Source organism: Macaca nemestrina, chromosome 4, assembly GCF_043159975.1.
Source record: "Macaca nemestrina isolate mMacNem1 chromosome 4, mMacNem.hap1, whole genome shotgun sequence".
Classification (NCBI taxonomy): Eukaryota; Metazoa; Chordata; class Mammalia; order Primates; family Cercopithecidae; genus Macaca; species Macaca nemestrina.
This window is the reverse complement of record NC_092128.1, coordinates 18,009,521-18,024,097: the sequence shown is the minus strand read 5'-3', so window position 1 is coordinate 18,024,097 and position 14,577 is coordinate 18,009,521.

Here is a 14,577-nt window from a genome sequence, read left to right as displayed (position 1 = left end):
GGTTTGTTAACATGAGTATATTGCATGATGCTGAGGTTTGGGGATGTGAATGATCCTGTCACCCAGTAGGGAGCATAATACTGAATAGGTAGCTTTTCAGGCCTTCCCCTCTTCCCCTCTCCCCCACCTCTAGCAGTCCCCACGGTCTATTATTTCCATCTTTACGTCCATGTGTGCCCAATGCTCCCACTTACGAGTGAGAATATGCAGTATTTGGTTTTCTGTTCTTGCGTTGAATCACTTAGGATGATGGCTTCTAGCTGCATCCATGTTGCTGCAAAGGACAATAATTTTGTTCTTTTTGATGGCTGCCTAGCATTCCATGGTAGATGTGTATCACATTTTCTTTATGCAGTCCACTGTTGATGGACACCTAGGCTGATTCCATGTCTTTGCTATTGCAAATAGTGGTGCAATAAACTCGTGATACATATATCTTTTGGGCAGAACTATTTATTTTTCTTTGTATATATACCCAGTAATGGGATTGCTGGATAAAATGGTAGTTCTGTTTTAGGATCTTTGAGAAATCTCCAAATTGCTTTCCACAGTGGCTGAACTAATTTATATTCCCCCCAGCAGCGTATTGAACCTTTTCTTTCTCCAGCCTCACCAGCATCTGTTATTTTTTGGACATTTAATAATGGCCTTTTTGACTTGTGTGAGATGGTATCTCACTGTGGTCTTGATTCACATTTCTCTGATCATTAGTGATGCTGAGCATTTTTTCACGTTTGTTGACTGCTTGTATGTCTTCTTTTGAGAACTGTCTGGTCATGTCTTTTGCCCATTTTTTAATGGGGTTGCTTGTTTTTTTGCTTGTTGAATTGTGCAAGTTCCTTATAGATTCTGGACATTAATCCTTTGTCAGATGCATAGTTTGAGAATATTTTCTCCCATTCTGTAGGTTGTTTGTTTACCCTGTTGATAGTTTTGCTGTGCAGAAGCTCTTTAGTTTAATTAGTTCCCATTTGTCAGATTTTCTGGGTCAGTTTTTTGTCAGTTTTTGTTGCAATTGTAAAGCCTCTTTAAACACATCATGAAATTGCTATTTGGAAAGGATATATTAGTTTTTGTTCCTACCACCAGCAATACATGAAAGAAACTGTTTTAGTACACCTTCGGCTTGGGGAATTCACATTTTAATACATCTTTGTTACATTGGTAGGTAGGCAAAGTATTATATATTTGCAGTATTTTTTGTAGAGAAGTCTTGCTCTTATCCCCCAGGTTTGAGTGCAATGGCTCTATCTCTGCTCACTGCAGCCTCTGCCTCCCAGGTTCAAACTATTCTCCTGCCTCTGCCTCCCAAGTAGCTGGGATGAAGTCACCTGCCACCACACCAGGCTAATTTTTGTATTTTTTAGTAGAGATGAGGTTTCACCATGTTGGCCAGGCTGATCTCGACCTCCTGACCTCAGGTGATCCGCCTGCCTCGGCCTCCCAAAGTGCTGGGATTACAGGCATGAGCCACTGCACCCGGCCTATATTTGCAATTTTAATGATCAGTTATTTGATCATTAGTGAAGTTGATCATTTAATCACATGTCCATTGTGTATTCATATTCTTTGTCCATTACTATTGAGAATTTAGAATTGTTTTTAATTTTACTCATTTGTATGTGCTTATTTAGTGCTTAATCCATAATGTTTGTTTTCCTATTTCCCTCAAATGATTGCTTATATTTCAAACCTACATATATCTTTTTGATACATAGAAGTTTAAACATTTGCTGCATTCCATGTTTTCAATCTTTTGTTTTCTCTTATTATTATTATTTTTTGAGACAGAGTCTCGCCCTGTCACTCAGGCTGGAGTGCAATGGCATGATCTCAGCTCACTGCAGCCTCCGCCTCCCGGGTTCAAGCGATTCTCCTGCCTCAGCCTCCTGAGTAGCTGGGATTACAGGCACGTACCACCATGCCCAGCTAGTTTTTTGTATTTTTAGTAGAGATGGGGTTTCACCATGTTAGCTAGGATAGTCTTGATCTCCTGACCTGGTGATCTGCCCGCCTCCCAAAGTGCTGGAATTACAGGCATGAGCCACCACACCCAGCCGCTTTTATTATTTTTAACCTTAGAAAGTTATCTCCAGTCCTGAGATTTAATAAAGTTTTCCTCCTAGCATCTTTTGCTGTATATACATACATTATTTAAAATGTAATGCGCACACACACCCCTACACATATACCTCACACCTACACATACACCTGAAAGTCAGAGGGTATACCAATCAACTTAAAGAAGGCAAAGGTAGTGATTCACCAAGAAGTTAAAGCTGTCCTTTATTAAGAACCAGTTGGACCACAAATTTCAATAAGAGCATTTGAAAGAAACACTTGTTACCGTGGATGAGTGGCTTGTTATGAAGAGTTGGGATGACAAAGGCTGCTAGAGAATCCTCCTGACTGCAAATACACATTTTCACATTGAACTTGAGGCCTCCTCATGTTCTCCACTCTTCTTTTTTTTGAGGCCTCCTCATGTTCTCCACTCTCTTCTTTTTTTTTTCTGAGTTTCTAGAAGAAATGTATAGCAACCTTGGATCCAAGGAATGCTGACTTAAAGTAGCTGTGGGTTGTAGAATACAAAGTTCCTCATTTTCAAAAAAACTGAGAGCACCTAAAAGGTTAGAGAACTGGAGGAAAGCAGTCTGGGAATGCCCGGGAGTCTCTTACCATCTTTTCCTGTGATAACAGAAGCAGGTTGTTGAATGGAAAACTTGAGTCTCAGGGTACGGAAGGTGGTCTCTGTAGTTGTGAAGCCAGAGGGAGAGGAAGTTGGAAGTTTCCCTTTTGACATGAAATAAGGGATATCATAATTAGATTACACATTCATACAATTTGAAATTCAACATGAGAAAGGTAAATATTTATACTTAATAAAATTTTATCTATCTGTGGAACTGTTTATTTTTATTTTACCCCTGTGGATTATTTAAACATTTGTTTTGGTTACCCATTTAGCAAGGACATTTCTTAAAAATTGAAATTGTAACGTATGTCCTCATAATCATTCTTACTTGGAAAGTGCCTAGCTGACGGGTCTCTTAGCTACTGCCTAGGTTTTATTCTTTAACCTCTCTGAACGGCAGGCATAGTGACTAAGAGGGACTTCTTAGTTTGTGAAGAACTGGCTTTGTAAACTCAGCCTTATAAAGTGACCACAAATTTCACAAGTCGACATGTGTGTCCTGTTTGAGCTCACTTGTCAAGGGTTGTTATAAAACTTGGGGTTTGGTTCTGCATCTTCAAGGGACTGTAGGCAAAACACCAGCTCTTGGAATGCCAGTTTCTTTAGCTGTAATATTGGGGCCTTGGCTAAATCACTAAGGTCTCACCTAGCTCTAAAACTTGAATTTAAAAAAAACCTACAATTAGGAAAAATCTAACAAGCATAACTTTTCTTGTTCTTCTTTTTTACGTATATAAAAATGACATTTTAGGAGAGTCATGGGAAGCAGCCCAGAACTTTTTAGCTAATCAGGAATACTAGAAAGACAAATGTATGTTATTCCTTTAAGTAACACTAATTGAATAGGCTGTCTCTAACTTGACTGTGTTGGTTCTCTTTTTTAGATAGCTTTTTCTGTTTTCTTTGTTTATAAAAAATCTTGATACAATATGTACCTCATAACAATGTTTCTGTCAGTGACTGACCACATATAATGACAGCTTCTAACACCTAGTGACATCCAGCTGTCCTAATATGGTAGCACAATATATTACTTTTTCTATGTTTAGATACATAAATATTTATCACTGTGTTACAGTTGTTTACAGTTTTCAGTACAGTAGCATGTTGTACCTATTTGTAGCCTAGAAGCAATAGGGTACACCATACAGCCTAGGTGTACAGTAAGCTATACTATCTAGATTTGTGTAAGTACACTCTATGATGTTTGTACAACTACAAAATTGCCTAACGACACAGTTCTCAGAACATATATCCATTGTTAAGCAGCACATGACTGTTTTTGTTTGTGTCTTTTTTTTTTTTTTATCTTTTGGAGATGAGTCTTGCTGTGTTGCCCAGGCTGGAGTGCAGTGGTGTGATCTTGGCTCACTGCAACCTCAGCCTTCTGGGTTCACGCAATTCTCGTGCCTCAGCCCCCTGAGTAGCTAGGACTACAGGCGCATGCTGCCATGACCGGCTAATTTCTTGTATTTTAGTAGAGATGGGGTTTCACCATGTTGCCCAGGCCGGTCTTGAACACCTGAGTTCAGGTAATCTACCTGCCTGGGCCGCCCAAAGTGCTAGGATTACAGGTGTGAGTCACCACACCTGGCCAATGTGACTGTGTATAAGAAATATCTATCATATTCAATTAAATTCAAATATTTTAATAAAGAATTAAAACATCGCAAAGAATAAAAACATACATACTAGAATATCTTCCTACTGTAAATTGTTATAGGCAAAGAAACTGGCCATGATTAAGGCACTACTGCCACGTGATGGCACATAGACTAATTACAGGAAAAGTATCAGGAAAAGTCAGATTTTTGAATGAGTGAAATTAAAAAGTGATGATAAATGATAAATATTGTCTTTTTTTTTTTTTAGAAGGAGTCTCACTGTCTCCCAGGCTGGAGTGCAGTGGTGCGATCTAGGCTCACTGCAGCCTCCACCTCCCGGGTTCAAGCCATTCTCCTGCCTCAGCCTCCCAAGTAGCTGGGATTACAGGGAACCGCCACCATATCCAGGTAATTTTTGTATTCTTAGTGGAGACGGTGTTTGCCTGTGTTGGCCAGGCTAGTATTGAACTCCTCACCGCAAGAGATCCGCCCGCCTCGGCCTCCCAAAGTGCTGGGATTACAGGTGTGAGCCACTGCATCCCGCCAAATTTTTAGTCTTAAATGATCCTCCAAAATTTATGTTTAAGAAGGCATCTGGGCCGGGCGCAGTGGCTGATGCCTGTAATCCCAGCACTTTGGGAGGCCGAGGCGGGCGGATCATGAGGTCAGGAGATCGAGACCATCCTGGCTAACACGGTGAAACCCCGTCTCTACTAAAAATAGAAAAAATTAGCCGGGTGTGGTGGTGGGCGCCTGTAGTCCCAGCTACTTAGGACGCTGAGGCAGGAGAATGGCGTGAACCCAGGAAGCGGAGCTTGCAGTGAGGCGAGATGGAGCCACCGCACTTCAGCCTGGGTGACTGAGCGAGACTCCGTCTCAAAAAAAAAAAAAAAAAAAAAGGCATCTGGCTGGGCGAGGTGCCTTGGCCTCATTTAATCCTCATGGCTACCCTATGAGGAAGGTACTATTATCAGCTTCATGTTACACACAAGGTAACTGAAGCACACAGAAGATGAGTAAATTACCCAATGTCATAATTAGTAGAGGTAGGATTCAAATCTAGTCTGCTTGGATTTAAAATCTGCTCTTAACTGCTATACTCTACCACTTCTTTTTTTTTTTTTTTTTTTTTTTTTTTTTGAGACGGAGTCTCGCTGTGTCTCCCAGGCTGGAGTGCAGTGGCGTGATCTCGGCTCACTGCAAGCTCCGCCTCCCGGGTTCACGCCATTCTCCTGTCTCAGCCTCCCAAGTAGCTGAGACTACAGGCGCCCGCCATCACGCCCGGCTAGTTTTTTGTATTTTTAGTAGAGACGGGGTTTCACAGTGTTAGCCAGGATAGTCTCGATCTCCTGACCTCGTGATCCACCCGCCTCGGCCTCCCAAAGTGCTGGGATTACAGGCTTGAGCCACCGCGCCCGGCCTACCACTTCTTTGTTGTCCATTACTTGAAGAAAATTTACTTAACAAAGTACTCATTTTTGAGTACTTAGGTAGTTTCAAAGTTATTGTTATTATAAATAATAATGTGATGGTCATTTTTGTGGCTAAATTTTTGTAAACATATATCATTCTACTCTTGGGCTAAATTCTGAGAAGTAAAATCGAGGATCAAGTGAACTTCACATATTTAAAGTTCATTATCTAATTGCCTTGTATCAGAAAGTAAGGAAATGCTCAAAGAAAGAAGGACATGTACCAATCAATACTTCCAGAAACAGATTTAAGTTATTCATTGTTTTTAAATTGATTTTCAAATTACAAATGTCATACATTCTGTTTTCTTTGTTTATAAAAAACCTTGATACAATATGTACCTCATAACAATGTTTTAAACAACTCTAAAGCTACTTTTTGTGTATCCTAAGATTCAGCAACAAAGTAAATACATTGTGATTAATGGGAGTCATGTGTTCCAGTGTCAAAAATATTAGTTATCAATAGGGAAAGTGGAAGGCTAATGTGAACCAGTGGTGTTGGATTAGAATCGAAGGTATGGGTATGAATTTATGGTTCTTTTTTTTTTTTTACATATTTACATAAATATGGTATAGAAATAAATTTAAATGTGTGTGTGTGTGTCTGTGTGTGGTGGGGGGACATATGTATGCATTTGTGTATGTATTTCCTAACCCTGTTAAGAAGGCCTAAAAGCAGTCCGGGTATGATGGTTCATGCCTGTAATTCCAGCACTTTAGGAGGCCGAGGTGGCAGATCTCTTGAGGTTACGAGTTCAAGACCAGCCTGGCCAACATGGGGAAACACCGTTTCTACTAAAAATACAAAAATTAGCTGGGCATGGTGATGTGCACCTGTAATCCCAGCTACTTGGCAGGCTGAGGCACAAGAATCGCTTGAACCTGGGAGGCCGAGGTTGCAGTGAGCCGAGATTGCGCCACTGGATACCAGCCTGGTGACAGAGCGAGACTCCATCCCCCTACCAAAAAAAAAAAAAAAAAAAAAAAAGGCCCGGCGCGGTGGCTCACAGCTGTAATCCCAGCACTTTGGGAGGCCAAGGTGGGCGGATGAGGAGTTCAAGACCAGCCTGGCCAACATGGAGAAACCATGTTTACTCGGGAGGCTGCGGCTGGAGAATAGCTTGAACCCACGAGGTGGAGGTTGCAGTGAGCCAAGATCATGCCGCTACACTCCAGCCTGGGACAGAGCAAGACTCTGTCTCAAAAAAGAAAAAAAAAAGAAGGCCTAAAAACAGTGAAAGCCAGTAGCAATTAACTTCCAAATGCCATTCTACATTAAAGAGAACCAAATATCCTTGGAGAAATGGCTGACTGCAAGGTTGGGGCTGTGAGAGTACAAAATGAGTGTAGAGCAGGGGTTCCAACCTCCAGACCATGGACTGGTACTGTGCAAGGGATCTAGGTTGCGTGCTCTTTATGAGAATCTGAGGCCTGATTATTACAATGTAATAAAAATAAAAATAAAAATAAAGTACACAATAAGTGTAATGCACTTGAATCATTCTGAAACCATCCTCCAACCCCCTGGGTCTGTGGAAAAATTGTCTCCCGTGAAACAAGTCCCCAGTGCCAAAAAGGTTGAGGACCAAAAACCGGTCCCTGGTGCCCAAAAGGTTGGAGTGCACAATAAATGTAATGCACTCGAATCATTCTGAAACCATCCTTCACCCCTGGGTCCACAGAAAAATTGTCTTCCATGAAACCGGTCCCTGGTGCCAAAAAGGTTGAGGACCGCTGGTGTAGAGCATCTTCGTGTCAGAAAGTAAGGAAGTGCTCAAAGACAGAGGGAACGCGTCTAAAGGATGTGGGAGCCAGCTCCACTGGGTCCCCCACTGGCCAAATCTGGGGCAATTTGTGTATCTAAATAAATGATGAGGATAAAGAATCCATAGCAATATGGATTCTGCATCGCAGTAAATCATTCTGCATCAAAGTAAATAATGAGGATAAAGAATCCATATTGATGTGAATGAATGAAAGAATGGATGAATGGGAAAAAGGGAAAACTTTCCTTGATGGTAAAATTCCAACTAATTAATGTAGAAGGAATGATGGAATCAGAAAATCACCATTTCAAAGGGAAAAGTAGCAAATTAACACTAAAGAAACTTGGCAGACATCACTTTAACCAGCGTTCAAAGTATTTTATTTTATTTATTTTTTTAATGAGGCAGGGGTCTTGCTATGTTGCCTAAGCTGGTCTGTAACTCTTGGGCTCAAAGAATCCTCCTGCATCAGCCTTTGAGTAGCTGGGATTACAGGTGCATGCCACCTTCCAGTCAATAGTGTTGAAAGTTTAACATCAGTTGTAATGGGATATCATGTGCCTCCTGACGTGAAGCATTGAGAACACAACAACAGTTCTGTGAATTTGTTGCCAAAAATGGTAACTTGACTTGAGTCATGAAGAAATATCAGACAAACCCAAATTGAGGGACACAAAATATCTGGACTGTATTTATCAGAAATATCAAGGTCATGAAAAACAAGGAAAGACTAAGTAAGAAACTGTTTGTAATTAGAGAAGACTAAAGAAACCTGACAACTACATTCGATTCACTACCTGGGATTTTCTTTTTCTATAAAAGTCATTATTGGGGCCATTGGTGAAATTTAAATATGGTCTATAGATTAGCTAATAGTGTTTTATCAGTGTTAATGTCTTAATTATCCTGATTTTAGTATTATGCTATGGTTATGTAACAGAATGTGTTTAGAGAATACATGGTGAAGTATTTAGAAATAAGGGGAATCACATCTGCAACTTACCCTCAAACAGTTTTTGAAATTCACACACATACACACGCACGCACGCACGCACGCACGCACACACGCACGCACGCACGCATGCAGAGATTACAGAGGGGAAAAAAACAGAGGGAAAGATAAAACATCTATTACAAATATTACAGATGTTAACTTTTGGGGAATCTAGGTAGAGGTTACAAAGTAATTCCTTGTACTATTTTTTTTCCCCCCAAGACAGGGTCTCCCTCTGTCACCCAGGCTGGAGTGCAGTGGCGCGATCTTGGCTCACTGCAACCTCTGCCTCCCAGGTTCAAGCAATTCTCCTGCCTCAGCCTCCTGAGTAGCTGGGATTACAGGCGCCTGCCACCACGCCTGGATAATTTTTGTATTTTTAGCAGAGACAGAGTTTCACCATGTTGGCCAGGCTAGTCTCAAAGTCCTGACCTCGTGATCTGCCCGTGTCAGCCTTCCAAAGTGTTGGGACTACAGGCATGAGCCACTGCAGCCGGCCTCATCATAGTATTTTCGTAACTTAGTATAAATCTGAAATTTTGTCAAAATAAAAATTTAACAAAATTTAAACAATATATGAAGTGTATCTCTTTAAAAAAGGGTAAGGGATTTCAAAGTGATTTCTTATTCTTCTTTCACTATTTCCTCAAATATTATCATAATGAATAATTTGGTGAGTAGCTTTCTAAATTTTTGCTATGCATATACAAATACATGTATACGTATGTGTCTCCATGTTTGTTCCTGTACAATTGCTAGTAGGTTCATACTCAACTATACAATAGAATATTCTGCTTCTTTTCTTTTTTTGAGATGGAGTCCCACTCTGCCGCCCAGGCTGGAGCGCAGTGGTGCAATCTCAGCTCACTGCAACCTCTGCCTCCCGGAGTTCAAGCAATTCTCCTCCCTCAGCCTCCTGAGTAGCTGGGATTACAGGTGCCTGCCACCACACCTGGCTGATTTTTGCATTTTTAGTAGAGAGCGATGGGGTTTCATTATGTTGGCCAGGCTGGTCTTGAACTCCTGACCTCAGGTGATCTGCCTACCTTGGCCTCCCAAAGTGCTGGGATTACAGGAGTGAGCCACCATGCCTGGCCTGCTGCTTGATTTGTAAAATGCTATATTACTGACACTTTCCCATGTCAGTACGAATACATATACCTCTTTTTTTTTAAAATAACTAATGCAGTTCTATCATATCTAGGGCATGGATGTAATATAACTCATATACTAATTTTCCCATTGATGAACATGTGGATTGCTTTCTTTTTCTATAAAAAACTGCAACTAATGGCCAGATGTTGTGGCTCACACCTGTAATCCCAGCACTTTGGGAGGCCAAGGAGGGTGGATCATGAGGTCAAGAGGTTGAGACCATCCTGGCCAACATGGTGAAACCCCATCTCTACTAAAAATACAAAAATTAACTGGGTGGCCGGGCGCGGTGGCTCACGCCTGTAATCCCAGCACTTTGGGAGGCCGAGGCGAGCGGATCACAAGGTCAGGAGATCGAGACCACGGTGAAACCCCGTGAAACTCTACTAAAAATACAAAAGATTAGCCGGGCGCGGTTGTGGGCGCCTGTAGTCCCAGCTACTCGGGAGGCTGAGGCAGGAGAATGGCGTGAACCCGGGAGGCGGAGCTTGCAGTGAGCCGAGATCGCGCCACTGCACTCCAGCCTGGGCGACAGAGCGAGACTCCGTCTCAAAAAAAAAAAAAAAAAAAAAAAAAAAAAAAAATTAACTGGGTGTATTTGGTGCGTGCCTGTAGTCCAAGCTACTTGGGAGGCTGAGGCAGGAGAATCGCTTGAACCCACAAGGTGGAGGTTGTAGTGAGCTGAGATCGTGCCACTGCACTCCAGCCTGGTGACAGAGTGAGACTCCGTTTCAAAAAATGAAAAACAAAAAACTGCAAGTAATATTTTTGTGCATTTGCCTCTATTTTCTGTGGTATAGATGTGGAATTCCTGAGTCAAACAATATTTGTATTTAACCTATTGATAAATATTGCAAGGACTATTGCACTGTAGAAAGCACAAAGTGCAGCTAAATAGCTTCTCTTAATGACCACTGGGAGAACCATATGTTAGCAACAAGTGTGAATAATGCTAAGTCAAATTTGTGGGTCATTTGGATGAGCCCTTATGGTCCATGAGCACTTACAGCTGTGCATTGCTTGCTGGCCAGCACACAGCAATGGCAATGAGCCATGTGTGCATTGCTATCAGCACAGAGAAGGGAGAGTTGCCCTTGTATATTACTTGTAAATTATGTGTTATCTCATGCAGGCTGGTACATGATTACAGTCTCCCAAGAGTTAATTGTTAACTGGAGGGGTTATGCTAATTCTGTTAAGTGCCCATTATTACCTACATGTTTTCTGTTGTGTTTATTTTAAGAATGCAGACAGCTATTAATTATTGCGACAGTCGGATCACTGTTTACCTTCTACTTTACTTCCTTCTCTTTACTATTTTCTTATCTTTTAGTCACAATTGATGTAGCAATATCGGTTATATATCGTAAGAAAATATCAGAGGTACTGAGAAAGGCTTACTATAAATGAATAAATATAATAATTTATTTTATTATTCCACCCACAATCCCCCCTAAAAAATATCTGTTTTATCCAGTAGTCTGGCTTTTCATCTGCAATAAATATGTCATGTTTTGTGAAAGGGGTGTATGTGTGAGGGAAAGGGGGCAGAAATAGTTATCCCAATCAGATATATACTCAGAGATTGTTTCCAGGCCAACAGAAGTGCTTTTGAATTATTGCTGTAAATTAGCATATTAAAAATAGAATAATTTTTAAAGTATAGCAGGTTAAAATGTGAAAATCTTTAGGCAGCATAAGGTTTGTTATTATGTGACTTTAAAACAGTGGAAGGAAAGATGAAAAGATAGTTTTCAAGTAATATTTATTGAGTTTCTCTTCCAAGTCCTGGGCTGGGTGCTAAAGAACACAGATGAGGCTGGGCGCGGTGACTCAAGCCTGTAATCCCAGCACTTTGGGAGGCCGAGACAGGCGGATCACGAGGTCAGGAGATCGAGACCATCCTGGCTAACACAGTGAAACCCCGTCTCTACTAAAAAATACAAAAAAATTAGCCAGGCGTGGCGGCGGGCGTCTGTAGTCCCAGCTGCTCGGGAGGCTGAGGCAGGAGAATGGCGTGAACCTGGGAGGCGGAGCTTGCAGTGAGCCCAGATCGCGCCACTGCACTCCAGCCTGGGCCCTGGGCGACAGACCGAGACTCCATCTCAAAAGAAAAAAAAAAACACAGATGAACAAGGACATTGATGTTTTCTGTCCTTGAATAACACACTTTTGTGGGACACAGACAAATGAGCACGTAGTTATGATATGAAGTCTGCATAATATTGACATATACTGGATACAGATGTAAAATATCAAGGGAGCAGAGAAGAAGAAATAATTAGTTTTGACTGAGGGTATCAGAAAAATTTCAATGGAGATACGATCTTTGGCCTGGGCCTTGAAGGGTGAGTAGGAATTCTAGGTTGGTAAGACAAAATGGAAGACATTTTCAGGCACAGAGAATAATGAATTGCATGAGTGAAGGCAGAAAGGCTTTTGGATTCCTTGTACACCTGTGGCCTCCAAGAACTCTGAAAGTTAATGCAAATCCTAGGCCAGTGCTTCTCACACTTTCTGTGTATACAAACCATCTGGAGCACATTAATATTCAGGTTCTGATTCAGAAGGCCTGGAGCGAGCCTGTCATTCTGCATTTCTAACAAGCTCCCGGGGGCCTGGGGACCACACTTTGAGCAGAAAGGCTGCAAGCACTGTAAACTGTTGTGTGTTTCAGTCAGGCCTGCTACTTGGTGCAACCTAGAAACAAGATGGAGATGACACATTTGTCTTTTGCCATAAGAAAATTTATAGCAAGTATCTGAAGGCCCTCTTTTTGAGACTGTGATATTTCAGAAACAGATTCTGCATTGTCCTGAACCAGCCCAGGTGTAAATAGAGTGACTCATCCTGGAGGCCACTCGTCCAGATGACATGGGAGCAAGCACTACAGGAAAGGTGAGGGGAAGGTCCCGACAGGCCCGACTAGTTCCTGTGCATCCAGGGCAATGGTGAAATCCTTAGTGTGAGGGGACTGTGGAAGGAGGTGGGAAGAAAGCCAGGCATGTAGTATTTTCACAAGATTTAAATTGGTTGGGGTTCCTTCAGAATAATAATAATAATAATAACTAGAAAAACATGACCCCAATCGCCACTTTGAGTTTTTTTTGATGATGCTTTCTCAGGTGTTGAATTTTTAGTGAGAAAATAGCTACATCACTTGGAATGGTTTGTTTTAAATTCATAACTTTTTTTTTTCTTAAAAAAAAAACTTTTTAAAAATCTTAGAAATAGGCACTTGTTCTTTGCAGAACACTTGACAAAAAACAAAAAAACCAACCAAACAAAAAACCCCCCATAACATTTTGGGGTGGTCATAGTTCAGTAGATGATTTGGACTAATTTCCTCTCCTTTCTATTTTCCATACATCGCCCAGTTGTCTAGCCTCCTTGGGGTGTTGGCACCAGTGAGGGTTTGGTAATATGGCAAACTGTTATCTGCAGTCGCAGAAGAGCTGCGGGGCCCGCTTGTTGTGCTAGAGACAAATTGTGATCTCAAAATGAGGTCACTGAGCTTTTCTTCACTTTCATCTTCCCTGCTATTTATGCTGATTGTGAAATGGAATAGGAGACTTCTTAAGATTAATGAAGGAGGAGGAGAGATTAGGTGATTCTTTTTCACAAGAAGGATCATTCTAGTCATGCCTTCCTTTCCCTAATAAAATTTACAACCTACACAGATAGCCTGAAGCAGACCACATGGCTAAAATTTAGCACCCAGGGATTGGGATGGGCTTACTACCTCTATCCCAAAACATCCCCCACATAAAGACTGTTGCAGAGACAAGAGATCGTGCTAGATTGTATTAGGAGGATAAACAATCATCAACACCAAGGACTCACTAAGGATAATCCAGACAGATGTCTGAGCTTGTTGGAGAGAATGATAAAAGCAGAGGCTGAAGGAGACTAGGTGATGAGGACAGCACAATGCAAAGTCAATGCATCTTTGATGTATTCCCAAGCACAAGGTAAGAGCCCAGGTCATCTGGATGCCTGCATCTTGGGACTTAGTAAATAAGCAACTTGGGACCAGAGTTTATCTCTTTCAATTTTGCTTTCACCAGAATTCCTAAAAGAGGGATTCTCGTGTTTTAGAGGCATATTTAACACCTGGAAGAGTTTCTTGGGAATGCAGATTCCTGGGCTGCAGCCCAGCCTGCTGACTCAGAGAAGCCCCTGGTGATTCTCGGGAGGTGGACTGAGCCCATCCTGTGAGCATAATTGCCTTAGTGAATTCACACTAACTGACAAGGCACTTGAGGAAAACAAAACAAAACAAAAAAACTCAAAAAAAAAAAACAAACAAAAAAAACCAGTGTAGGTCTTGTGACACTAGGAAAGAAAGTCATGTTTTTACCCCTGCTGGTCTCCCACCAGGAGCTACGGGCAAAGAAGGGAAGAGACCCAAAGCAGAGAAAACACAAAATAGACAAACCTCAATTTTTACATCATAGGGGCATTTTAAAAAGGCTGTGTATAATCACATTTGTGTGAGTTAATCTTTACTTTCCCTTAAGTCTAACTCAATGTATCCACTTTTGATTTTTCATGTGGTAGTGACTTTGTCACCTTTTTTTTTTCTCTTCTACTTAGCCCAGCCTCTCCATCCGGAATTGAACTGCCTGTGAAGCAGCTACAGAGAGCACCCAGGGCCATTTGCCTCATAGCAGCAGAGCTGCTTGTTTACCGAGAGCTCCAGCCCCTTGCTGGCAAAGGTGGACCTCTTATCTCTCAGGGATCACTCTGCCTCTGGGTTCCTGCATCCCTGTGTGGGATTTACACTCTGCCCGAGGGCCTGGCTCCTCCTGGGTTCTGCTCCACTGTTCCCCAGCTGACCTGTCAAGTTGTGGTTGGAGACCCAGAGTGACCCAGCCCCTACATCGCC